Source organism: Acinonyx jubatus, chromosome C1 (genome assembly GCF_027475565.1).
Source record: "Acinonyx jubatus isolate Ajub_Pintada_27869175 chromosome C1, VMU_Ajub_asm_v1.0, whole genome shotgun sequence".
Classification (NCBI taxonomy): Eukaryota; Metazoa; Chordata; class Mammalia; order Carnivora; family Felidae; genus Acinonyx; species Acinonyx jubatus.
The window spans coordinates 211,232,476-211,258,984 of record NC_069381.1 but is presented as its reverse complement, the minus strand read 5'-3'; the positions used below and the strand labels follow the sequence as shown (position 1 = coordinate 211,258,984).

At 47.0% G+C, this 26,509-nt stretch overlaps 2 protein-coding genes across 4 annotated transcripts in view; one reads left to right on the top strand and one right to left on the bottom strand.

The window, feature by feature from the left end:
• NGEF (neuronal guanine nucleotide exchange factor) overlaps positions 1-26,509 on the top strand; it is a 107,632-nt gene that overhangs the window by 2,298 nt on the left and 78,825 nt on the right. The gene's annotated exons all lie outside the window — the stretch shown is intronic.
• Positions 1-26,509, bottom strand: part of NEU2 (neuraminidase 2) — an 86,976-nt gene that overhangs the window by 22,116 nt on the left and 38,351 nt on the right. For both annotated transcript variants that reach the window (XM_027047469.2, XM_027047476.2), the window contains 3 exons: positions 5,905-5,962; positions 3,535-3,622; positions 854-985 (listed from right to left, as the gene is read on the bottom strand). The gene's annotated coding sequence lies outside the window, so the exon portion shown is untranslated. The remainder of the gene's footprint in view (positions 1-853; positions 986-3,534; positions 3,623-5,904; positions 5,963-26,509) is intronic.

Below are 26,509 nucleotides of genomic sequence, written 5' to 3'. Positions count from 1 at the left end.
GAGGCCACATTGGGTCAGGGCAAAAGACTGAGCACTAGGGGCGCCTGGGTAGCTCAGTCGATTGAGCGGCCGACTTCGGCTCAGGTCAGGATCTCACAGTCCGTGCGTTCGAGCCCCACGTCGGGCTCTGTGCTGACAGCTTAGAGCTGGAGCCTGCTTCCGATTCTGTGTCTCCCTCTCTCTCTGCCCCTCCCCTGCTCGTGCTCTGTCTCTGTCTCTGTCTCTCTCTCTCTCTCAAAAATAGATAAACGTTAAAAAGGGGGGGTGGCATTTGCCTGGAACATCTCTTCGTGTGTTTTTTTTGGGAGAATAGCTCAGGTGGCTACTTAAGAACCTGGGTGTCTGGGAACCTGGGTCAGGCCATGTCTCACTCTTTCTCCCTCAACTGGCCCACCCTTTGGGATGGGGGAATGAAGGTGGGGGTTATCATCAAAGGGATGCGTGGAGAAGTGGCCTTGGAGCTGAGTATCATTAAACAACCTTACATCACTTCTTAATTATTTACAAGAGGAGAATTGGTGGGTAGGGTTTCATGTATTATAAAGCAGACTCTCTAACTTGAAAATAAGGTCATTTTTTTCACACGTACCCTAACTGAATGTTGCAAGCCCTTCAAATAGCACACTCTCGGGAAAGGGACAGCAGAGTTTTAGCAAGGTGGAGTGGGAGCCCCCCAGGGCACGGGGATGGGAAGAGGCAGAGGTGTGGACCTGGTGAAGCATGAGGACAGGTGTGCTGGAGAGGAGGGAGGGTGGGTGGAGGGGGTCTGCCACCCACGATGCCTGGACCCCAAAGCCTCCTGGAGATCACAGTGGGGCGTCTGTATGGCCAACACACCCCACGGGGAACTCACCCTGCACTCGTACTCCAGCACTAGCTGGCCTTGCCTCAGTCGCCTTCACTTCGGCTGGAGGTTCACACACCAGCACCGGTGTCTCCCACGGCTAGAAGCTCTGCCCGTCAGTTTTCCAGGTCTTTGATGAGTCTAAAAATGGGGCGCTGATTCATTATTATTTAATGAGTATGCTTCCTCCAGAGACAAAGCCTCCAGAACAGGCTTCCCAGAGAACAAGCATCTCGAATGATGCCTTCAAAGGCTCAGAGAAGCTTGGGATCCCCTGGGGCAGGGACCAGCTGGGATAAGGAAGGAAGGCAAGCTGGGCCTGAGGACCCTGACCCCCAGGTCCTATCTGGAAGTGGCAAGGGTTTTCTCTGTGGCTGACTCAGGAAGTGTTGCTCAATCCCGAGGACAAGTTCATACGACCTGCTTGCTTGTGTCAGTGTTTCAACCCCCCCCGCCCCCCCCCCCCCCCCCCCCCCCCCCCCCGCCACCAGCAGTGAGCTCCTGCCACACTGACCTCTTAGCACTGCCTTCAGCCAGTCAGTGTTTGCTGCACGCCTGTCCTGGGCCGTTAAGATGTGACAAAGATGAGCAGCCCCTGCCCCTTTCCCAGGGCCCCTCGGCTGCCTCTCCTCCCCTCCTTACTGCTGTCCCAACAGGTAGGTTAAGAAAACCAAATTTCCACTCACAGCTGATTCACTCGGCATCGCTGAGCCAAAACAGATTCCCGTTAAATCCCACTAATGGGACAAAAAACTTCCAAGCATTTTTTACGTTTATAAAACCCTGGCATAATGGGCTTTATTTTTCATGATGCTCTATAGACCTAAATCCACTCATGAAAGTGAGTATGTCTATGAAGATATTTTTTTTTGCTCTCATCTGAGTGATAAAAACATTCCTTGGTGGATTCTTGAATGCCGGACAGCCTTCTTTTCTTGAAGTTCCTTTTTAAGGCAGTTAGCTTTGAACTTCAAAATGATGGTAAGGGTTTTTGTTTCCGGAGTGAAAAGGCAGCTGGCACTTGGACAATTTTTCCTAGTGCCTGCGGTATCAGAACTGTTCCCTGGAACATTCTTTCTACAGTTTTCTGGCCTCTTGGGAACCTGTCCAGAGGCAAAGATCGAAGTCCCTTGTATTAGGCAAACTTGGGTTCCAAGTCAATGGTGAGACACAGAGAGATTCTAGCTGGGGGTCACAAGGAAGCCATCTTGATGCTCAATCTAACATAAATAGACCCACCTAGGCTGTGTTTGGAAAAACGTTATTATTTGTGTGTCCCTTGGAGAAATATCACAGAAATTGTCAAAACAAAGGAGGATGGGTACATGTGCATGCATCTTTTAACTGGGGGTGGGGCACAGGCTTTGGAGGCCAAGGTGGCCATACTCTAACTGCTTGGCCCCAGGCTGGGTCACTGTCTCCTTTTTATCTCTCTCTGAATTCTCTATAATCTTACAAGGCTGTTTTCTCAGGAAAGGCTGTTTGCTCCACGTCAGAATGTCCTGAGTTAAAGGTGGCAAGGAATAGTTTAGAAATCCTGCTCTTTGACAGAGCCAGGCTGCCTCCACCACGTTCTGGCTGTGTGACGTTCGCTGAGTTGGTTGACCTCTCTGAACTTCTACGTCCTCCATGGTACACATGGAGGACATGGGGCAAAGGTAGTAATGATCATTAGGACTGCCCTGAACGTTTGTGAGATGATGACTCTATCGGGCTTGGCTTTCACTGTTATCCCAATAGAGAAAAAAAAGAATAGATCCTCTTTTCTAATATAGAAGTTGACTTAAAGCAGTAGAGATGTATGAGTTCACATAGAAAACTGAGCACTCAGCACGAAGGTGTACATGAGAACCCTCAGATGTAAAGAGAACTGATATCCTCGGACAAGTCTGCCCACCTGCTACAAGTGCTTGGAGCCCAGCCAGCTTTGGGAAATTCCCTTCCCCTGATGGCGCCACTCAGGTCTGCCTGTTCTCCACGGGGGAGACGGTACACCTGCCCAAGGTCTCAGCTCGTCTGACCCAGTAATTATTTCCCTCCAGTGAGTATTTCTTGACAAGTGAAGGTACTTTTTCTGGCAAAACCATAATGCTCTAATCTTAAAAAAACCAAGTCTGGTAACTGCTGGTATGGAAAGAGTTTGAGGATGGGGCACCCGAGTGGCTCAGTCTGTTAAACGTCCGACTTCGGCTCAGGTCATGATCTCACAGCTTGTGAGTTCGAGCCCCACGTTGGCCTCTGTGCTGACAGCTCCGAGCCTGGAGCCTGCTTCGGATTCTGTGTCTCCCTCTCTCTCTCTCTCTCTTCCCCTCCCCGGCTCATGCTTGTGCTCTGTCTCTGTCTCTCTCAAAAATAAATAAACACAGAAAGAAAGAAAGAAAGAAAGAAAGAAAGAAAGAAAGAAAGAAAGAAAGAAAGAAAGGAAGGAAGGAAGGAAGGAAGGAAGAGAGAGAGAGAGGAAGGAAGGAAGGAAGAGAGAGAGAGAGGAAGGAAGGAAGGAAGGAAGGAAGGAAGGAAGGAAGGAAGGAAGGAAGAAAGGAAGGAAGAGAAGAAAGAATTTGAGGAAATCAATGGTGGGTGAACCTCCTGGATTTAGGGCTCCACTTGGAAAGAGAGTGTATTAGCTTCATGTTGCTGCTATAACAAATGAGCACATGCTTAGTGACTTAACAACAATATAGACACATCACCTTTCAGTTCTTGAAGACAGGAGTCCAAAATGGGTCTCACTGGGCTAACATCAAGGTGTCATCTGGGCCACTTTTCTTCTGGAAGCTCCTGGGGCAACATTTCCTTGTCTTTTCCAGCCTCTCGAGACCGCCCCCATTCCTTGTCCTGTGGCCTCCTCTTCCCTTTTCAAAGCCACCAATGGTAGCACCTGCAAATCTCTCTCTGCCCCTCTTGCTCTCCTCTTATAAGGACCCTGGTGATTACACCGGGGTGGGGGGGTGGCCACACAGCAGTGGCCAAGTTGGAGAAGCAGACCCTGGTCTGTGATTTGAGCATCTGTGCTATGTACCAGGTTCTGCAGGACCAGAGAACCCCGCCAGGTGGAGTTTGGAGTGGGGGCTGGCCAGCTGTAGCCCCAGGAGACCTCAGTGTGGCCTATAGTCGGGTGCTATGACCATCGGACCCACTCGTCCATCACCACAGGGCCAGGGGCAGGTGCGTGCTTGGCAGTTGCTGGATAGAGGAAGGGGTCAGTGGATGAACAGGAGTCTCTGTGGGCTTCACTGTGGACTGAGTGGGCCCGGCCCTCGGGTGGAGCCCTGGAGGACGGAGCTCTGAGGAGCTAGATGGCGGGACCACGTGGGGCACCAGCATGGACCCAACGGTCGGTCCAAGCTGGAAGCCACACCCAGAGCCCTGTCAGGAGGAATAAAAGGAGCAGCCCAGATGGACAGACAGCATGGACTCGGGAAGGGGCACAAACACAAAGAGACCCAGGCTCTGCGGAGACAGTGCCAGTTCTGCTGTGATTTGGGGGGTTTGGGCAGCCCCAGGTTAGGTCCTCGAGGGTCTCCTTGGTGTGGGGAGGTCCCACGTACCCACCGGCCATTTTGTTCATGCTGGATGTCCCTAGCCGATGGCCCAGCAAGGTTTGGGTTATTTATGATTAAAGTGCACGGATTCACGAACACGGCAATAAGCGGCAGAGAAATGGGGTGCAGGAACATCAGAGCAGTGGTCTTCACCCTCTGGGGCCTGAGGAAAGCCGTGGACGGTCCCGCCCCACCCCACCCCGCACAACGTACAAACACACCCTCCTACCCTCGGTTTCAAAAGACTTTCAGCCTCACTGAGGTCCTGTCTCAGAAGGCTGAAGAGGCGAATTTCTCAGAACCCCCGGAGGGCTTGTCACCACACGGTGCTGTCCCCACCCACCCCAGCCTGCCCAGGGCTGCTGGCTGAGCGGGTCTGGGGGAGAGCCCGTGATTCTGCACGTCTTAAGAGCTCCCAGATATCGCAGCTGCTCAGAGTGAGCCTCGTTCTGGGAAGCCCTGCCATACTAGAGAGGGAAGAGAGCCTCAGGTGGGAAGACAAATGAATTCTGTGGTGTCTGGGTCATCCAGGTAATTTCAATCCAGTGTTTCTGGAATGTCACTCATCTACCCTGCACGTTTACAATTGTTAACATAGCTGTGTACCACCTGTGCTGCTAATATTTTCCACAGATTGGCTTTACAGGATATTCTCTATTTATTTCCGTCCTAAGTATTAATTCCTATGAAATCGCAGGTCTGATGTGCTAACTGGAATTTTTCTAAGGTGCATCAACTATGTAGCTATTAATTTTTTGATATTTGGTTGTACTTCTAAAAATCAGCTCACAGCCACTGGTTCAAAATCCCGTGCAGCTGGAAGGAGAACAGGGGACTATCTAGGTTCATCCCAAGCCTCTGAATATTTTAGGGGAGAAATAGTTGAAGGAAACCAAAGGCCCCTCAACTTCTCTGCCACTATTGCTGTTTTGTTTTTGTTTTTGTTTTTGTTTTTTTTAAGATCTCCCTCTTGAATAACTCACTTACCCAAACCAACACAGAAATGCTAGCCCTGGGGCTTCTGGGTGGCTCAGCTAAGTATCCGATTCTAGATTTCGGCTCAGGTCACGATCTCACGATTCTGTGTAGACAGTCGGGAGCCTGCTTGGGATTCTCTCTCTCCCTCTCTCTCTGCCCCTGCCACATTCATTCGTGTGTGCGTGCACGTGCGCTCTCTCAAAATAAATAAATAAACTTAAAAAAAAAGAAAGAAAGAAAAAAAGAAAGGAAGGAAGGAAGAAAGAAAGAAAGAAAGAAACAAACAAACAAACAAATAAACAAACCCTGGCCCTTCTGCCCGTTAGCTCACAGCTCTCTCACCTTCCACAGGCCTCCAGCATTCTGCAATTTTTGGCTATTCCTGCTCCCCTCTCTGCCCAGGCACAGGCAAATGGGTCTGAATTGTGACAGTGCACACCTCCATAAACCTCAGTTTACCTAACCTCCTCGGTATACCTTCCTCAGGGCCTGAGGCACCTCCCTCCCACTGCAGGCCTCTGGGGAGATCACAGGACTTACCAGGAGGCACACAGAGTCGCTTAGAATGCTTCCAGCACTGCACGGATGACAGAAGGTTCTAGAAGGAAAAGAGAAGCCAGAGGAGTCATGCTTGGAATGATGAGCCATGTTGGGGAATTCCCTGCTGCCTGCTCTGCTGGGGCCCCAGGGCCTAGCACTGTGCAGATACCAACGTGTGGGTGGACAGAATCCACCCACGACCCAAGGACACAACGGACCCAGCTCAACCTCACGTCCTCAACCAGACACACCACAGATAGGGCATCCAGTGTTGGACCACTGGGAAGTGATGCATTAGAATCCCTTCAAACCAGGGTAAGAAAACAACTTTAAGAGATTTTACTGGAAAAATACAAGGAACTGAAGGACAAAACTAACACCCAGCCTGCCGAGGGCTGGGAACCAGAAATGGGAGATGGGAATGCCACGCATGTCTCTCTCCCTGGGCTTTCATTCTGCCTTGCACACTCTCTCTCTGTCTCCCTCTGTCTCTCTGTCTCTGTCTCTCTCCACACTGGCTGCACTGCTACACCTCTATATGACTTGTCCTGGACAATTAAAAATGCACCTCCCCCCCCCCACCCATGGCCATCCAGCCCGGAGCCCCCCTGCTTAACTGGCCTGGTCCTCATCTCAATCTTCATCACTGGGAGAGCAAATCTGATTGGCTCAGCCCAGCCTCTGGCTTGATTCCTACTGGGTCAAAGGTCCACTTTCTTCCGGGCAGCTGTGGCCAGGGGGCTGGCACCAGGGGCACTCAGGGTCCTCCCCTTCCAGGGCTGAGGATGAAGCCAACTCTCAAGGAAGGGGTTCTAGAACAGGAGGGAAGGACGGCCGCTTTCTGGCAAAAGGACTGGATCCCCGGAGCCGTTTTGATCGCACCCCCCTTTGTTCCTTTGCCAGTTGTTATGTGCCGAATATTCATGTTCCCCAAAATTCCTGTTAGAGCCCAAACCCCCAGTGTAATGGCATTTGGGGACGGGGCCTTTGGGAGGTCAAGAAGGTGGGGTCCCCAGCCTAAAAAAAATTTTTTTAAAGGTTGTGGGGGCTGGGTGGCTCAGTCAGTTAAGCACCCAACTTCGACTCAGGTCATGATCTCATGGTTCATGGGTTCGAGCCCCGCATCAGTCTCTGTGCTGACAGCTCGGAACCTGGAGCCTGCTTCGGATTCTGTGTCTCCCTCTCTCTCTGCCCCTCTCCCACTCGTGCTTGGTCTGTCTTTCTCAATAAATAAATGAACATTAAAAAAATTAAAAAAAAAAAAAAAGAAGGTGGGTCCTCATGACGATATTAGTCGCCTTCTAAGAAGAAGTCTCTCTCCCTCTTCCCTTCCTCCTCTGTCTCCTGGGCACACACCAAGAAAGGCCATGTGAGGACATATCTAGAAGGTGGCTGTCTACAGGCCAGGAAGAGAGCCCTCACCAGAAGCCCGCACCCTGATCTCACACCTCCAGCCTCCAGAACTATGGGAAAAGAAATTTCTGTTGTTGAAGCCACCCAGTCTGTGGTATTTTGTTAAGGCAGCCCGAGCTGACTAAGACATCAATACTGGTCTTGTCATTTTTAGCAGGCCTTTTTATAAATCCTCTCGAATGTGGGTTGATAGATGAGTTCACAGCAACTCCAACATGCAAATGGCCCCACAACGAGAACTCCACAAAGACCCAGTGTTGAGTGTGCAACTTCCTGCATATAAATATCCCTGTTTGGCTACGGAAATGACATGCCCACTCTTCTGTAGCGTCTGCTTTGCTCTGTGATGGGGAGCCTGGCTGCCCTGGCCGGCGTCCCTCTGGCTGCGTCCAGCAGACCTTGGCCCACTGGCGGGGCGGGAGCTTGCCAAGGGCGGTGGCCAGCTGAGGCCACTCACCCCGAAGGAGTGGTCCTTGTCCCCAGCTCACTCCCTCCTCTCGCTCACAGCCTGTCTGATGACTGAATTTGGAAAATAGTGAAAGAGGGTCAGCTTCCATTAATTAGGTAAAAGTTCTCTTAATAAAGGAAACATTCCAGGAGCTGCTGGGGCTTTGAGAAAGTAGGTTGAGCCCTCTCCTCCCCCAGCCAGCTGAGAGTGACTGCTGTCACCAAGGTGCCCAGAGGGGACAGGACTCTCAGGAGCTGCCACCAGCCAGTCCCCAGGGACAAGGCATAGATTTCACTCACTGGGACACAGCCAAGGCTCTGATGACCCCTGCTTCCTTTTTTCCAAACCCTATCCCTGCTTTTTATATTGAAAACTATAAACATTTTACCATCTTGAATTTTTTTTTTTTTTTTTACTAAAAAGTAAAGACAATTTGAAGAAGTGGATCAGTCCTTTACTCTTTACTTGGAAAGAGTAAAAAGCATAGCCTTTTTAGGGAGTGTCACTAACGCTTAGGCATGTTGATGTGATGGCAGGCACCCTAATCTCGTTGAATGCTTGCCTTACCACCGCACAAGTGAGAGATGTTTCCAGAGGGAAAGAGAAGCCTGAGGATGTGGTGCTCTCATGTTTCGGATGATGGCAGGTGTCAGAATATGGCTCCCGCTTGCTCCCCTGGGGCCCTGAGCAAGGGAGCACGTCTGCCTCCTGACCCCGGGCCCAGTGCAGAGTCAGACAGAGCCACGCTCAGCGGGTGAATAAATGGAACCCACCGAGGACAATGACTGACCAGTTCAACCCCGTGCCAGCTAGGTATGGCCCTCCCTCAGATGGGAAGCTGAGGATTGAGGCTATCTCAAGAGCCCAAGGAGACCCATCCTGAGAGCCTGCCAGGGAGAGCCACACCTTGGGGTCCCCTCCACTCCCGGGTCCCTTGACTTCAGCCTGACTTGGGCTCTACAGAAGGAAGACCGCCCAACACTTGCTGGGCTATACAAGAGGTGAGCTGCTCAGGCAGCCACCCACCCCCACTCACTAGGAAGCCTGGGACTGGCCGTCATTGTCACCGGGATACCTGGAGGCCACAGCCACTGTGGGGAGGACCCCTGCACCTGGCCTGAGCCCCTGCTGCCAAACTGCCCCGGGCTCCCCATGAAGAAGCCACCATACCACGTGGAGGGAGGGGCTTGCCGGACAGGCCCCGGGAACTGATAGATCAGCCCCCAGAGAGAACAGGGCTGGTCTGGCCTTGCTTCTGGCTTTGTCTCCTGCCATGTGCCCTGTCTGATCTTTGCTCTCTGATTAGGGCTGCGCTGCTTCCTAAGCTCATGCCTGGCCTTCCCCTGTGTCCACTGCAGTCACTCCTTTCCCCTCAGCTGTGGGGCAGGGCCCCGGGACCGCAAGACCCGGGTTCGAATTCAGCCTCGGCCACTTACCGGCTGTGTGATCTTAGGCAAATGACTGAGCTTCTCTGAGGAGGGCATGGCCGTGGGAAACAGTTAAACCCCTGAAGCAGATGAGGCCCTGAGAGAAGGAGTGGGAAGGTCTGGCAGAGGACCCAGGCTAAAAAACAAGGGTGTATGATACATGGTGCAGGGTGAGGGGCAACACAGAGGAAGGGCACTGGGGGCCTTGCCCACCTGCGTCTGAAGCCGGAGCGATGGCAGACATTGGAAAGAAGAAGAAAGTGAGCCCGCTGGTGCTGTGCGCAGCTGGACCCTGGGGCCTCTGGTATCCAACCAGTTTATGTTCTGGAAGCCCCCACCGTATCCTGCCCACTCCTGAGGGAGCCAGAGAGCCCTGGCGAGGCCACAAGAATTCAAATCGTTAACAGCCTCCTGTTAGGCACAGGACAGCAGAGAAACTAAATCCTCTCTGACCCCAGCTGACCACTCACCACAGAGGCCAGCGTCAGCTCAGGACAGTGTCCTGGGTTCCACCCTGGCCCTGGGAACGCCAGCTCCGGCCTCCACCCCACCCTGTCCCTCCACCCCTCTTGCCACTTGGTGTTGCCCCTCAGTGATTTCTGGAAACAACAGTAACAACAAGCCCAGACTCCTTTTCCAGAGGAAAGGGGATGTGCCCAAGAGGTAGTTCTCAAGGCGTGCCAAGCGGTAACAGCTGAGAACGTGCTAGAAATACAAACTCTCTCTGGGGCGCCCGGGTGGCGCAGTCGGTGGCTCAGGTCACGATCTCACGGTTTGTGGTCCGAGCCCTGCATCGGGCTCTGAGCTGACAGCTCAGAATCCGGAGCCTGCTTCAGCTTCTGTGTTTCCCTCTGTCTCTCTCTGCCTCTCCTGCTCGCACTCTGACTCTCTCTCTTTCAAAAGGAAACAAAAAAAAAAAAAAAAAAGGAAGAAATACAAACTTTCGGCCCCACCCCAGCCCTCGTGCATCAGAAGCTCTGAGGGGGGCACCCAGCAATCTGTGTTTTAACCCCCTGAGGCCCGCTCCACTGTGAGAATCACTGCTTCCCAGCCATGAGAACAAACTCTCCAGCAAAGACACGAAATAACGTGGAACAGTGTGGACGGATCTCACAAGCCGATGTCGCGAGAAGTCAGACACAAAAGAGAACATTCTGAACTCTTCCATTTACATAAAGTATCGAACCAGGCCAGGAGCAATCCACGCCGTTAGAAGTCAGAGGTTACCCTTAGGAGCAGGGCAGGGGAAAGGGCAGAGAGACTGTCTGGAGTGGCAGTGACGTTCTCTTTCTGGGTGCGGGTGCTGGTTACACAAGGTAATGATTCTAGAATTATATTAAGCTGTTTTTGGAGGGCGCCTGGGGACTCAGTTGGTTAAGCGTCTGACTTCGGCTCAGGTCATGATCTTGGGGTTCATGGGTTCAAGCTCCATGTCAGGCTCTGGGCTGACAGCTCAGAGCCTGGAGTCTGCTTCGGGTTCTGTGTTTCCCTCTCTCTCTGCCCCTCCCCTGCTCACACTCTGTCTCTGTCTCTCTGTCTCTCAAAAACAAATAAACATTAAAAAATACTTTTTTCTTGGGGCACCTGGGTGGCTCAGTCGGTTGAGCGTCCGACTTCGGCTCAGGTCATGATCTCACGGTCCGTGAGTTCGAGCCCCGCGTTGGGCTCTGTGCTGACAGCTCAGAGCCTGGAGCCTGTTTCGGATTCTGTGTCTCCCTCTCTCTGCCCCTCCCCCGTTCACGCTCTGTCTCTCTCTGTCTCAAAAATAAATAAAACATTAAAAAAAATTTAAAAAAAAATACTTTTTTCTTAACTCCATGAAAGGCAAAATAGAACCACTACCTGCCTCTTCTTGACTAGCCTAATGCTCGGTTGCAACCACACGGGGATAACCCAGAGTTCTGTCCCTCTAATCCAGAGAGTAGAAAGCTGGGCTTTCTTTTATCCTTGGCCAAAAAGGTCTTATGAATTCAACCTAAAAAACGGCCTCAACAGACGTCAGAAGAAGCAGGCTAATTAAAACCAGAAAGAATACATCCACAAGTAACGCTGCCATATTTGGTAAATGCTGTTGCCCCGACCTTGTCTCGGGTTTAGAGATAATGTTTTCAGAGAACAAGCCGCCTCTTTCAATTACCTTGGTGGATATTTCACAAAGGGTTTACCTTGGAAGGGATACCAGGAAGTAATGTTGCACAAGGCAAGACATTCTGCGGATGTTTGACTCCGGTGTTGGGGGTGGGCTGGGGGCCAAAAGAAGAATCTCATCTCACTTGCCAAGGAACTTTTCCAGGCCAGACATTTCAAGGCCTTGACGCCACAGCATGGAGCTTTGTGGCTCCATTGCCTATCTGCCTGTGGGCTAGCGTAGATTCGTAACACTGTCCCTTATGAGGAAAATCTTGGCCCACCTGGAGGGATCCCGTGGGCTCATTTTCCTTAAGGATGCCAATTCTCCCCCACCCCCAGTCTACTCTGAGTGGGTAGTTAACAGGCAACACACACACCACCCCTATGTGGCTTATCGAGGAGCTCTGTCCCAAGATGATTCCACCAAAGCTTCCCCAGAGATTCCACGGGGGAGACGGAGAATCCATGTTTCCTTCCTAAGCCCCTCTAGAGCCTCCCCTGCTCAGGCAGAAGCCTGAACCAGGTCACCCTGCAGAATGACTTGTGCTTGGTTGTGTTTTTTACGAGAAGCCACCAGTTTACAGCAAAGGAGGCACAGGAGAGTCTTAAGCCTGTTGGCGTGTGCCTGTGCAAACCTTGTGGGTCCAGGAGAGAGACTCTACTGGATGGAATAGACTAGGGTCCATGTATTACCTGGACTTCCTCTACAATGCACGTTCCTGGGATCCACTTTAGCCTTGCCCCAAATGGGACATAAATCCGGGAATCCATGTATTTAAGGAACTCTTTAAAGTTTAAAAATCACTGCACGAAGCTCCTTCTTCCATAAAAGCCCTTGAGAGAGATCACTTAGCTCGTCCTAGTGCCGATGCAATTTCTCCTGAGCACGTGGTCAGTTTTTATCCCCGACTGCAGTAGAATGAGTCACTGACACATTCCCCCTTTTCACCTTGGCTCCTAGGAAGCTTAGGCATAATTTGACCACGCCCATAGCAAAAGTCTTTGTAATAGGAATTTTTTTAAACTTATCCCCCATTGAGTTTTATGTCTCCACTCCTTCATTCTTCTTTCTGTTGTCCCCTTTTTGATTTATGCCATGTTGGATGAGCGAGACATAAGTAGGAATATTGTTATTTTTATAGATGGAAATATTACCTGTGTTGATTTGCATAATAATTCTTAGAAAAAACAGCGACCAAACATTGTGTGCCAGCACTGTGCATCCTCACATTAGTCCCAGTACTTAGCGAAGATCTGTCCTGCCTCCCTGACAGTAGAGGAACAGGAGGCCCAAGGGGAGGAGACGTGTACTGCCCGTGCGACCCGTAAGGGACTGAACAGGGTTGACAGCCCACGCGTGCTTGGTGCCAGGGAACCACGGTGCCTAGCGCCTATACTGCTTTCCCCGGCGTGCCACAGCCAGATTTGGAAACCGTGGACTTCCTTCTCCAAATGTTCTATTTTCTGACCCCTGACAGGTGGAGGGGCCTGTCCCCACGCTGCCTTGACCTAGTTTCAGCCTTGTGTATCTTTTCTTCAAGTAACCTGAATAACTGTCTCTTTCTCTAACCAAAAGAGAGCCTAACTTAAACACACATTAAAAAAAAAAACCAATGAAAACAAAGCAAATAATAGTAAAACAAAGGAAATAGAAATGATGTATCGTAGAATATTATGCAAATATTAAAAGGGGGATGTATATACCTAGTTCATCGGAATGCCACATTCTCCAAAGCTAGTTGTTTAAGGGGAGGAAAAAGTAATAAAACCATATGCAATTTTTTTTAATGTTCTCTAGTTTGAAGAAAATATTTAATGCTTTAATTCTGTTGCTGTTTATTTAGGGAATTTATTTTGAAGATCTAAACTCAAATGTTTTTCCCAAACTGCTTACTAGCATTCCAAACTTTTACTGACGTTCCTCCTTTCTTAATAACAATTTTATGGAGATATAATTCACATTCCACACAATTCACCTTTTTAGAGCACACAGTTCAACGGTTTTTAAAGTACAACCGCCACCACAACCAATTTTAGAACATTTGCATCATCTCAAAAGAAATCCCGCCCCCATTAGCGGTTCCTCAACCCCACACCCCACCATCCTTCCAGCCCTAGGCAAACACCAATCTATTTTCCACCTCTATGCATTTGCCTGTTCTGGACAGGTCTTACACATGAAATAAGACAATGTGGTGTTTTGTGCCTGGCTTTTTTTCACGTAGCAAAATGCTTTCGCTGTTTGGTTCATGTTATAGCATGTGTCAGTATTTAATTTATTTTGAGGGCTGAATAACATTCCATTGTGTGGAAATATCATATTTGTTTATCCGTTCATCCGTTGGTAGACACTTGGATTATTTCCACTTCTTGCCAGTTATGAATAATGCTCCTATGAACATTCATGCACAACTTTCTGTGTGGACATACATTTGCATTTCTCTTGGGAGTACACTTAGGCATGAATTGCTAGGTCATATGGTAATTCCATGTTTAGCCCTTTGAGGAACTGCCAGACTATTTCCCAAAATGCCTGCACCATTGTATGCTCCCATCAGCAGTGTATGAGGGTTCCAACTTCTCTATGTCCTCACCAGTATTTGTTATTATCTGTCTTTTTTATTATAGCCACCCTAGTGGATATAATGCAATATCCTAATGGATACAATGCAATCTCATTGTTGTTTTGATTTGCATTTCCCTAATTAGTAGTGACGTTGAGCAAATTGTCATGTGCTAACTGTATACCTTCTTTGGAGAAATGTCTGTTCAGATACTTTGCCATGTTTTGGTGTTATCTAAAACACCATTGTCTAATCTGATGTCAAGAACATTTACACGTATGTTGTCAGCTAAGAGTTTTATAGTTTTAGCTCTTACATTTAGGTATTTGATCCATTTTGACTTAATTTTTGTATGCGGTGTGAGGTAGAGATGCAAATGCATTCTTTTGTGTGTGAATATTCAGTTGCCCCAGCACCATTTGTGGAAAAGACTATCCTTACTCCACTGAATTGTCTTGGAACTTTGGGCATCTATGGTCAAAAATCAATTGATCATAGGGGCACCTGGGTGGCCCAGTTAGTTGAGCATCTAACTTTAGCTCAGGTCATGATCTCACAGATTGTGGGTTTGAGCCCCACGTCAGGCTCTGTGCTGACAGCTCGGAGCCTGGAGCCTGCTGTGGATTCTCTGTCTCCCTCTATCTCCCCTTCCCCTGCTTGTGTTCTGTCTCTCTCTCTCTCTCAAAAATAAATGAACATTTAAAAAAATCAACTGGCCATAGATGTATGGGTTGATTTATGGATTTTCAATCCTATTACATTAACCTATAGATATATATATCCTTATGTCGGTCTTGATTACTATTGCTTTGTAGTAATTTTTGATATCAGGAAAATGGGTCCAATTTTACTCTTTTCAGGGTTGTTTTTGCATGGGTCCCTCGAACTTCATATGAATTTTACAATCAGTTTATTAATTTCTGCAAAGAAGCCAGCTGGGATTTTGATTTTGATTGTGTTGAATCAATTTGGGGAGTAATACCATCTTAACAATATTAATTCTTCTGCTCCATGAAAATGGAATGTCTTCACATGTATTTAGATTTTCTTTCATTTCTTTCAATGATATTTTATAGTTTTCAGAATATGTTTTGTGCTTTTTCTGTTAAATTTATATTTTGAAATCTTTTTTGACATCATAAATGGAATTCTTTTCTTAATTTCACTTCTGGTGTGCTCATTCCTACTATATAGAAATACAGTTGATATTTGTATATTCATCTTATATCCTGAAGCCTTGCTGAATTTGTTTATTTCCAACAGTTTTTTGGGAGATTCCCTAGGATTTTCTAAATACGAGACTATGGCATCTGCGAATAGAGAGAGTTTAATTCCTTCCTTTCCAATCCTTTATTTCTTTTTCTTGACTAATCATCCTGGATAGACTTTCCATTGGATGGGCATTCTTATCATCCTCCTGATTTATAGGAAAATACCCAGACTTTCATAATTAAGTATGATATTAGCTGTGGGGTTTTCTTTTGTTATTATTGTTATTACTATTATTATTATTTTATCTTTTATTTTTTAAACTTTACATCCAAATTAGTTAGCATATAGTGCAACAATGATTTCAGGAGTAGCTTCCTTAGTGCCCCTGACCCATTTAGCCCATCCCCCCTCCCACAATCCCTCCAGTAACCCTCTGTTTGTTCTCCATATTTGTGAGTCTCTTCTGTTTTGTCCCCCTCCCTGTTTTTACATTATTGTTTCCCTTCCCTTATGTTCATCTGTTTTGTCTCTTAACGTCCTCATATGAGTGAAGTCATATGATTTTTGTCTTTCTCTGACTAATTTCACTGAGCATAATACCCTCCAGTTCCATCCATGTAGTTGCAAATGGCAAGATTTCATTCTTCTTGATTGCCGAGTAATACTCCATTGTGTATATATACCTTCTTTATCCATTCATCCATCGATGGACATTTGGGCTCTTTCCATCCTTTGGCTATTGTTGATAGTGCTGCTATAAACATGGGGGGCATGTGTCCCTTCGAAACAGCACACCTGTATCCCTTGGATAAATGCCTAGTAGTGCAATTGCTGGGTCGTAGGGTAGTTCTATTTTTAGTTTTTTGAGGAACCCCCATACTGTTTTCCAGAGTAGCTGCACCAGCTTGCATTCCCACCAGCAGTGCAAAAGAGATCTTCTTTCTCCACAACCTCGCCAACATCTGTTGTTGCCTGAGTTGTTAATGTTGGCCCTTCTGACAGGTGTGAGGTGGTATCTCATTGTGGTTTTGATTTGTATTGCCCTGATGATGAGTGATGTTGAGCATTTTTCATGTGTTGGTTGGCCACCTGGATGTCTTTTTTGGTGAAGTGTCTATTCATGTCTTTTGCCCATTTCTTCACTGGATTATTTGTTTTCTGGGTGTTGAGTTTGATAAGTTCTTTGTAGATATTAGATACTAACCCTTTATCTGATATGTCATTTGCAAATATCTTCTCCCATTCTGTCGGTCACCTTTTAGTTTTGCTGATTGTTTCCTCTGCTGTGCAGAGGTCCCAGTAGTTCATTTTTGTGGGGTTTTCATAAATGTCTTTTATCAAGTTCAAGAAGTTTTCTATACCTGGTTTGTTGAGTACTTTTATCGTGAAGAAGTGTTGAATTTTGTCAAATGCTCTTTGATGCCAGATGTCTATTGAGATGATCATATAATTTGTGTCCTTTATTTCATTGGTATAGTGCATTATATTAATTGATTTTTGCATGTTAAACCAACCTTGCATTCCTGAGATAAATTCTACTCGGTCATGGTGTATAATCCTTTTATATATCAGTTTCCTGGCATTTTGTTAGGGTCTTTTCATCTATGCTAATAAGAGATATTGGTGTGTAGTTTTCTTGTGATGTTTAGTTTGCTTTCTTAATCCCTCCATTTTTTATGTTTGTGATGCCTCTTCTATAAGAGCGTTTTTATAGATAAGAATTCATTTCTGGGCTGGCCATTCTGTCCCACTGATTGACTGCCTTGGGGTAATACCACATTCCTTGTATTATTGTAGCATTTCATGATATTTAGGAGAAGTAGACTCTCTCCACTACATATATGTCTCAAAATGTTTGAGCTAATCTTCCCTGTCTATCCTACAATGAATTTCATAATCCATCAAAACATTCCAACAGGTTTTTCATAATTGGATTTTTTAATTGTAATGTCACTAAAACTATATATTAACCTGATGAGAATTGACATGTTTTTAATTTTCCAATCCAGGAAAAACCCATGCTTCTCTAAAGATGTGAGTCTCCTTTTATCTCTCAAGTTTTTCCTTTATACAGGTTGTTTGCGTTTATTAATATGGTTATTCTTTGTTTTCTGGTTTTGTTACTCCTATGACTGATATCTCTCTACTTTCTTGTTATTGTTGACATGTAGTGTATCTATCCTATTCTGGCTCCAGGATGAGTTCTCTGTAATTTCAATAGTTTCAATTGGTTCTCTTGGGTTTTCCAGGCACAGAAATCATATCACCTGCAAATTATGAATATTTTTTAAAATTTGTTTAACATTTATTTATTATTGAGAGAGAGAGACAGAGCATGATCAGGGGAGGGGCCGAGAGACGGGGAGACACAGAATCCGAAGCAGGCTCCAGGCTCTGAGCTGTCAGCACAGAGCCCGACGCAGGGCTCGAACTCACAAACCACAAGATCATGACCTGAGCCGAAGTTGGACGCTTAACCGACGGAGCCACCCAGGCACCCCCAAATTATGATTATTTAAACTTCTGTTCTGATAACATTTGTTTTATGTCTCGTTACATTGGTCAATCCCCACGAAACATGTTAATAATGAGGAGAGCAGGATCCTGCCTGGTTTTCCAGCGTCACTGTTTTTTTGATCTGCACAGTTCTCTTTATCATGATAAATTTTCCTCCGAGTCTCACTTTTAAAGGTCTTTCTTGGAGATTGGTATTCAATTTTGTCACTAACCCACAGATGTGCTATATTGTATTAAGATTGCTTAATGATTACAAAATGGCCTCTTTTATTTAAATCACCCTGAGAACATTTTAATTAGAGAATTAAAAGATCGCATATAACCATTTCTTCTGTATCTGATTTTGGGGGGAAAAAATTTGGATTTTTTGAAGGTATAAACATAAAACAGTTTTATTTTTTCCCATCATGGCTACCAGTTTTCCTCTCCAAACTCACTACCCAGCTGTATAGCAGGATTCTTAGAGGCCCCTTGGTCAGATTCCATAACTTCTCTGACTCCATTTTCAGAAGTGATTCCTTTTTTTGTTTTTTTTTAATGTTTATTTATTTATTTTTGAGAGTGAGTGCAAGCGGGGAGGGGCAGAGAGAGAGGGTGACAGAGAATCCCAAACAGGCTCCATGTTCTCAGCCCAGAGCCGCCACTGGGCTCGATCCCACAAACCGTGAGATCATGACGTGACCCGAAAGCAAGAGTCAGACGCTTAACTAAGCCAACAAGGCACCCCAGAAGTGATTCATTTCTGCATTTAAGATCTATCCTATTCATTTTTCTTCTCAAAAGATTTATCTATTTAATTTATGAATACATACCTTTAAAAAAATAAAAAAATATTAAAAGGTATGTACATTAAAGTCTCCTTCCCTCCCAGTCCTGTTTCCTCACCTGCCTGGGCTCCCTCCTCTAACTGATTGTTGACACATTTCTTTTAACTCCTTCCAGAAGTTTTTAGGCACATCCAAATATATTTCCCCCTTTACACTGATGGAAACACACAAATACATACTCTTCTACTCTTTTTGTTTTCTTGAAATATCCTAGATCCTTTGTTTTTTTTCTTTTTAAGTTTATTTATTTATATTGAGACAGAGAGAGAGCATGGGGGGCTTGGGGGTGGGGGCAGAGAGAAACTGAAAGAGAGAATCCCAAGCAGGCTTCCAGCTGTCAACACAGAGCCCGATTTGGGGCTCCATCTCATGAACCGTGAGGTCATGACCTGAGTCAGACACTTAACTGGCTGAGCCATCCAGGCTCCCCTAGGATCCTTTCTTTATCAGAATTTAGAGCTCTTTCTTGCTTCTACAACTGCATCTTATTCCATAGATGGAAATGTTTAGAAATTTCTTTTTTTTTTTTAATTTTTTTAATCTTTTATTTACTACTGAGAGACAGAGACAGAGCATGAGCAGGGGAGGGGCAGAGAAAGAGGGAGACACGGAATCCGAGGCAGGCTCCAGGCTCCGAGCTGTCAGCACAGACCCCGACGCGGGGCTCCAACCCAGGAACTGTGAGATCATGACCTGAGCTGAAGTTGGACGCTTTACCGACTGAGCCACCCAGGCGCCCTGGAAATGTTCAGAAATTTCTAATTGGCATGACCCATTCCTTACTGAGACATTGTAGCATCTTCAACCGCTTGCTGTCAGATACCTGCACAGACCCCTCCTCACTTGTGCGAGCAGGTCCTTGGGCCAAATGCCTGCAGGCGGGAGCTTTGATAGGCACTGCCAAACTGCCTGCATGTAAGCGGAATCCTACAAGATCCTGCCAGCCATTTCGGGGGGCCTGCCCCTTGGCTTCACCAATCACTTCTCAAACTTCTGATTTTTTGCCAATTTAATAAGTGAAACATGGGATCTCAGTGTGTTTTGGATTTCCTCTCTCCTTATGAGACACGAGGTTGAAACTTTCCCCGGTTTTTGAGAGTGATTTGTATTTCAGTTTCTGTGCACTGTTCATAGCCTTTGCCCATTTGTCATGTGCAGATTTTCCAAAATCCAACTTCACGTGATTCCAAGTTTTTCTAGCATAGGCTAGGGTATTTGGAGGGTGGGAGACTGGCCCTAAAGAAACCACCTCACCCTCCTCCCCTTCCTCAGCTGTGGGGGAGGGGGCAGGGATCAGGTGTCCTTCCATGGCTGCCTGTGTGTCCCTGGTCAGAGGCATCCCTCTGATTCAGCCTGGCTCTGATGCCTCCTCTGATGGGGTATTTAAGGTTGCCCTGGGCCAGAGTTCACCTGCACCTCTTCCCCTTTCCCGCCCTCCCCCCACTGGAGACCATCCCTCCCAGAGAGGCCACCATATGTCTGTCTGGTCCTAGAGGTACATACATGCTCCCAACCCTTTCTCCAGCTTGGGCAGCCCCTGGGCACCTGGCCCCCTGGGCAGCCCCCTACCCCTGGCACTTGCTAACCTCTGGGCTCCAGGGAACCTCAAGGAATTCTGGGCTCTTCTTTGCAAGGGCTGTTCTGAAGGCCACAAGAACAAAGATGAGGTCAGGATGCTTCATCTTCTAGGGCACACCAGGCCATACTCCCCTCAAACCTCACAGCATGAAGTCCCCCAGCAGGCCCCCGCCTTCAGAAATTCTTCCACGGAAGCCAGCACTAGTCCCATATTCAGTGTATCCCAGGCCTTGAGAAGCATGGGGAAGGGGGAGCACAACAGAAAGGACAAGACACCCTAGCCTCTGCTCTCCGAACCCTCTCCCAGGAGACTTGGGAGCAGGCCTACAGGCTCCACAGCCCTGTGACTCCTGGCTGGAGCCTCCGTTCTTGCAGGAGTCCAGGGATTTTTCCAAGGAACCCTGGGAACCACTGCCCTCTTTGCATGGAACGTGGCACCCCCAAAACCCAAGCTCCTCCCCACTTCCTCCTTATCTTTTATCAAGGCAGGGGTGCAGGGAGGGGGCCGCCCTAAGCTGCAGCAGAAATTTGAATAGAACTAAGCAGCAATTCCAGAACAACTGGAAAAATCCTGCTCTACAGCCTCCGAGGCTTTCATCACCCTGTTCTGAGCTTTCTCCTTTATATATTCCCCTTCTAATCTTGCCTTTTGGTTTATAAACCATGTACACAGTTTTTCAAGAACTTCAAAGTACAAGTCAGTCATCGGTGATGCTTCTTAATCTTAATTAGTATATTTAGTGGATGAGCCTGCTGGCATTGCCATAGCTCGATTCTTAACTTCAGCTTCTGGTGCAGAGGTGGCTGTCACTGGTTCGTTTGTTTGTTTGTTTGTTTTTAATTTACAGCCAAGTTACTTAGCATATAGTGCAATAATGATTTCAGGAATATATTCCAGTGACTCATCCCCTATGTATAACGCCCAGTGCTCACACTTAATGCCCCTTACACATTTAGCCCATCCCCCCCACCCACAACCCCTCCAGCAACCCTCAGTTTGTTCTCTGTATTTAAGAGTCTCTTCTGTTTTGTCCCCCTCCTTGTTTTTATATTATTTTTGCTCCCTTTCCTTTATGTTCATCTGTGTTGTAACTTAAATGCCACATACGAGTGAGGTCATATGATATTTGTCTTTCTCCGACCTGTCACTGGTATTTTTGTGGGAGCTGACAGCTGAGGGTACCTCACCCAAGAGTTCACTCTGGTCTCCTGCTGATAAAGGACAAATGCTCAAACTCCCCACACGGGCCAGACAGAGAGCAGGAAAGTACACATGGAGTGGACATCAAGGAATGGGGGAAGGTTCCGTTCCTGGTTGTGTCAGTTCTGTGACCTCAGCAAGCCCCTTTCCCTCTGGCAAGCGGGGATAGGCTGGGGGCTCTTGGGCGCCTTCTCAATTCTCCCCACCCACTCGCTCTGACTTTCACATCCTAATTCTTTGTTGCTTGCTTCCACTGAACACCTGCTGTGTGCAGAAATGGTGAGGCCCGGGGCACCTGGGTGGCTCAGTCGATTAAGTGTCTGACTCTTGGTTTCAGCTGGGTTCAAGACCACTCAGTTCATGAGTTCAGGCCCCATGTCAGGCTCTGCGCTGGTGGCACAGAGCCTGCTTAGGATTCTCTCTCTCCCTCTCTCTCTATCCCTCCCCAGTTCTCTCTCTCTCTCTCTCTCTCAAAATAAATAAATAAACATGGCACAAAAACAGACACTCAGATCAATGGAACAGAATAGAGAACCCAGAAATGGACCCATAAACGTATGGCCAACTAATCTTTGACAAAGCAGGAAAGAATATCCAGTGGAATAAAGACAGTCTCTTCAGCAAATGGTGCTGGGAAAACTGGACAGCAACGTGCAGAAGAATGAACCTGGACCACTTTCTTACGCCAGACACAAAAATAAACTCAAAATGGATGAAAGACCTGAATGTAAGACAGGAAACCATCAAAATCCTAGAGGGGAAAGCAGGCAAAGACCTCTTTGATCTTAGCCACAGCAACTTCTTACTCAACATGTCTCTGGAGGCAACAGAAACAAAAGCAAAAATGAACTATTGGGACCTCATCAAAACGAAAAGCCTCTGCACAGCAAAGGAAACAATCAGCAAAACTAAAAGGCAACCGACAGAATGCGAGAAGATATTTGCAAATGGCATATCAGATAAAGGGTTAGTATCCAAAATCTATAAAGAACTTACCAAACTCAACACCCAAAAAACAAATAACCCAGTGAAGAAATGGGCAAAAGACATGAATAGACACTTCTCCAAAGAAGACATCCAGATGGCCAACCGACACATGAAAACATGCTCAACATCAGGGAAATACAAATCAAAACCACAATGAGATACCACCTCACACCTGTCAGAATGGCTAACATTAACAAGTCAGGCAACAACAAATGTTGGCGAGGGTGCAGAGAAAGAGAATCTCTTTTGCACTGCTGGTGGGAATGCAAGCTGGTGCAGCTACTCTGGAAAACAGTATGGAGGTTCTTCAAAAAATTAAAGATAGAACTACCCTACGACCCAGCAATTGCACTACTAGGCATTTATCCAAGGGATACAGGTGTGCTGCTGTTTCGAAGGGACACATGCACCCCCATGTTTATAGCAGCACTATCAACAATAGCCAAAGTATGGAAAGAGCCCAAATGGCCATCGACAGATGAATGGATAAAGAAGATGTAGTATACATATACAATGGAGTATTATTCGGCAATCAAAAAGAATGGAATGTTGCCATTTGCAACTATGTGGATGGAACCGGAGGGTGTTATGCTAAGTGAAATTAGTCAGTCAGAGAAAGACAAATTCAGATGACTTCACTCGTATGAGGACATTAAGACACAGAACAGATGAACACAAGGGAAGGGAAGCAAAAATAATATAAAAACAGAGAGGGGGACAAAACAGAAGAGACTCATAAATATGGAGGACAAACTGAGGGTTACTGGAAGGGTTGTGGGAGGGGGGTGGGCTAAATGGGTCAGGGGCACTAAGGAAGCTACTCCTGAAATCATTGTTGCACTATATGCTAACAAATTTGGATGTAAATTCAAAAAATAAAATTAAAAATAAATAAATAAACAAACAAAAAAAGAAATGGTGAAGACCTCCAAATGGTTAAATACTTCATCTTGTTCTCAGAGTGCTTTGGTTCCTTGAAGGGCTGCTTTAAAAATTCCATCATCCTCAACTTTTCCAGAAATCTAAAGTAAAAGGCTTATTTATTTATTTATTTATTTTACAACAGCCGAGGTTTTTCTGCCCTCCCTTGTGCCTGCCATCACCCGCAGGCCTCTTCATCTGGGGTCCTTCGAGACTACCTTCTCCTTCCTCCATCACACACTCTGACACGGCTCAGTCGTGTTCTGGCCTCTGCCATGTGTTCTCCACGGCCCTTCTCCTGGTGCTTGTCATTTACCGCTTTTTGCCAATAGGAATGTCTAGTTTGTCCTTTGGGCCTCTGGCTTTCTTTTTCTTTCAAGGGCTTTCTTCATGTTGTAGATTCTGTACATGATAGATAGATAGATAGATAGATATAGATAATGATAGCTATGATAGGTAGACAGACAGAATAGATAGGTAGGTAGACAGAGAGATAGAAATATAGATGAATATCTCACCACTCTGTCATTTGAACAACTGCCTGTGGAAAAGAAATGTGCTCAACCCCTCTTTATCACTGTCTAGTTTCCAGGTTTAAAATTAATTTCACCAATTTCTGCTGCATCATCAGGGAAGCAGTGCTGTTCACAGTTGGTCCACCACAATCGATTTCGTCTTAGGCATAGGTCTTGTCTCAGGACCTACCCCCCTTCCTGTCTTCTGTGTGAGTGTGCCGGGCTGCTAGGATGTATCACTGACAGGTGGTGTGGCGGGAAGCACGTGGCTCCAGAGGACTCAGGGCCCAGCTGGAACTCAGCAGCTACGTGGCCTTGAGAACGTTCCTCATCTCGCCTCTAAAGAAATGTTGCTTGGGTTAGAAACTCACTAAGCCGATGCCCAATGAGCTGTCACTGTAATTGGTATCTAACCTTCCAGGTTCTGGTGGGTTCAGACCCTGTTACAAGGACCGTGTTCAAATCCAGCTTCCTGCCAATGTGCCACCTCTCCCTGACCTCTGGCCCGACTCTCCCCTCAAATTCCTGCTTCCTTTCCCACCGTATCAGCTCAATAGCCCTAAAGGAAAACCAGGGTTCATCTTCACTTTTCTCCGTCTCGAGCCAAAAGCAAACCAACAAATCCAGTCTGGAAGTTCTGCCTCTGTCATCCCCAGGGCCTTGCTCTCTGGCTTCCTTCAGGTCTCTGCTTCAACTTCCTCTCGGAGAAGGCAGCTGATTGCGTCTAGTACCTTCCCTCCCTTCTCTTTCAGTTATTTGTACCCCCTCCGCATCAGTTAACCATTTGGAGGTACACCATTTCTGCTTCAGTAGGTGTTCGGTGTAAGCAGACAACCAGGAATTAGGATGTGAAAGTCAGGGAGCGTGGGTGGGGAGAATCGTGAAGGAGCTCAAGAGCACAAACCGTGTCTCCACTTGCTGGAGAGACAGGGGCTTGCTGGGGTCACCGAGCTTACACACGTGGGTTGCTTCCCGATCTTGGCTATGGTAAATAACGCTGCCAAAAACATAGGACTGTTTATATCTTTTTGAATTAGTGTTTTCATTTTCTTTGGCTAAATACCCAGTCGTGGGATGACTGGATCATAGGTTAATTCTGTTTTTAATTTTTTAAGGATGCTCCATTCTGTTTTCCACAGTAGCCGCACAAGTTTGCATTCCTGCCGACACCGCACAAGCGTTCCTTTTTCTCCACATCCTCGCCAACATTTGTTGTTTCTCGTCTTTTTGACTCTAGCCATTCTGACAGGTATAAGGTGATATCACATTGCGGGTTTGATTTGATTTCCCTGATGATGAGTGATCCCGTTGGCCATCTGGATGTCTTCTTTGGAGAAATGTCAATTGCCCATTTTAATCGGGTTGTTCGTTTTTTTGGTGTTGAGCTGTATGTGTTCTTTATATATTTTGGATACTAACCCTTTATCAGATGTGTCATTTGCAAATAGCTTCTCTCGTTCACTAGATTGCCTTGTCATTTTGTTGACACTTTACTTTGCCATGCAGAGGCTTTTTATTCTGGTGTAGTCCCAACAGTTTATTTTTGCTTTTGTTTCCCTTGCCTGAGGAGACATATCTAGAAAAATGTTTCTACAGCCAATGTCAGAGAAATTACTGCCTGTGTTCTCTTCTAGGATTTTTATGGTTTCGGGTCTCACATTTAGATCCTTAACCCATTTTGGGTTTACCTCTGTGTACAGCATAAGAAAGCGGTCCAGTTTCATTCTTGTGCATGTAGCTGTCTGGTTTTCCCGGAACCATTTATCGGAGATTGCCTTTTCCCCATTGTACGTTCTTGTCTCCTTTGTTGTAGATTAACTGACCATATAAGCATGGGTTTTTTTTCTGGGCTGTTTATTCTGTTTCATTGGTCTATGTGTCTATTTTTGTGCCAGTGGCAGACTGTTTGGGTTTTCCCCTCAGTTACTTCTATCCCCCTCCCCCTCAGTTATTTCTATACAGTTATATTTCCTATTCAGCCACCGTCTGGGTTCCACAAGAACCAGGGCCTCAGAGAACCCCGCCCCTCACCGCCTCTGAAGCTAGTGCTGCCCCCATGCGGCCATGATGCACTGGGGCTTTGCCCCATGTGCAGAGCTGGCTGGTGCCTGTGCCTTGCCCCACCCCCCCCATCACCCTTCTCCTGCCACTTTTCTGATCCCGCCCTTCCCACCACTGACTCCCCAATTTCTGAATTTCCACTTCAAAATTTCCTAGGGTCCGTCTCTCCTCTGTTTGGGTATTCCATTCCCTTCCTCTCCTTTGTTCCTGCTGAAAACACCTAAATGTTCCCAGCGGCACGTCCACAGCAGGGCACCCTGTGTCTTCCTCCTGGTCTCTGCTTTTCTACGTTTCCTACAACGAGCGCACGCGTGGTGGCAGGTCACCCTGACCGCAGAGCGTCTTCTAAGGCAGCTTTACGAGCTCCTTCTCTTGCTGGGGCTTTTCTACCAAACCAGAAACTTCATCGGTTTCCCTCTACTACCTAAACCCCTCCTCTCCGGCTTTCCTACTTTGCTGGTGGGGGGTGGGGTTGTGGGAGTGCTCACAGAACAAGGCAAGCACTGCACGTGCTCGGGATTCTAAGATACAGATTCTAGGACCGGGAATAACAGCTGAAATGGCGCAGCTGACCTGGGAGAGGCCGGACCTGCCTCCCTCCTAAGGAACCCATGTTCTTGTGGAGGCCCACCTGTCCCTTGTGACGGCATTCAAGCCCTGTTCCCTCTAGGCCACCTCTTCCCACCCTCTGCCTGGATGGCTGACACACCCCACAGTCACCAGCACCCTGGGTTCCTCCCTGAAGACAAGGTGGGGTCTTCAGTGGGGTCCTACTAACAATCCTCCCCAAGTGTTTCTTCCTGG